This window comes from Microtus ochrogaster, chromosome 15 (assembly GCF_000317375.1).
Source record: "Microtus ochrogaster isolate Prairie Vole_2 chromosome 15, MicOch1.0, whole genome shotgun sequence".
NCBI lineage: Eukaryota > Metazoa > Chordata > Mammalia > Rodentia > Cricetidae > Microtus > Microtus ochrogaster.
Genome location: NC_022017.1, coordinates 28,027,711 through 28,028,662, shown reverse-complemented (window position 1 = coordinate 28,028,662; position 952 = coordinate 28,027,711). Strand labels below are relative to the sequence as shown.

Here is a 952-nt window from a genome sequence, read left to right as displayed (position 1 = left end):
AAGCACCCTGAAGGGACAGCAGACTCCGGCTCTGTGAAGCCTGTGCCTTCACCCACTAACTCCATTTCTTTTTCACTCTCTAGTTTGCCTGCACCTTCCCCGAGATGGTGGACAAACTTATCTTACTGGATACAACACCGTTTGCCCTGGACTCTAATGTAGGAAAAGGCTTCTTTGGAGGCTTCCTGGGGAGGGCAGGGTGGCTTCATCTCTGTCTCTTGTGTTAGACATTAATGAGGCCAGAGAATGTGGCAGAGGGTAGATGAGTTAGCCAGGGATCTCCTCCAGAGAGGGCAGCATCCTGAAGCTTGTGACTCTGAGAATGTCAGGGTTCAGGGTATGGGAACTCTTTGGAAGCCCAGTGTGTGGCCTGGATTCCTCAGAATGCTGATGGATCCAGAACAGACTGGGAAACAGCAGAAGGTGGATGAGGGAGGCAGCCATGGGTGGAGGATCTCTGGACCACAGCAGCTGCCTGCCCTAACACTTAACCAATTCCTTTGTGCTGTGCACACGGAGCACAACCAGATCCATCAACTGTGAGTGTGGCTGATGGAAAAACACCACCAGCAGCAGCACTCACAACAGCCAGTACTGTCCTGTGTCTGAGGCTTGGCTCTGTCCTTACCTGTGTGACCCTGAGGATATGAGTTTGCTCCAGGGGACTCCACTGTGTCCGTTTCCACCTTTCCTTTTTTCCTTTACAAACTGGCAACCCGTTCCTTGAGGATAAGTACTCATTCTTTCTTTTTGAGACAGGAGCTCATTCTGTAACCAAGGCTGGCAGTGAACTCCTGGAAATTCCCCTGCCCTAACTTCCTTATAGCTGCTATTAGATTTTGTTTGTTTTTTATATTGATTATTTAGACAGGATTGCTCTGTGAGGCCTTGGCTGTCCTGGAAATAGCTATAGACCAGGCTGACCTAGAACTCACAGAGATCTGCCTGCCTC

General features: G+C 49.9%; 1 protein-coding gene across 1 annotated transcript in view; it reads right to left on the bottom strand.

Annotated features, from left to right (window-relative positions):
- The window catches only part of Rrp7a (ribosomal RNA processing 7 homolog A), a 55,549-nt gene that overhangs the window by 37,313 nt on the left and 17,284 nt on the right, over positions 1–952 (bottom strand). The gene's annotated exons all lie outside the window — the stretch shown is intronic.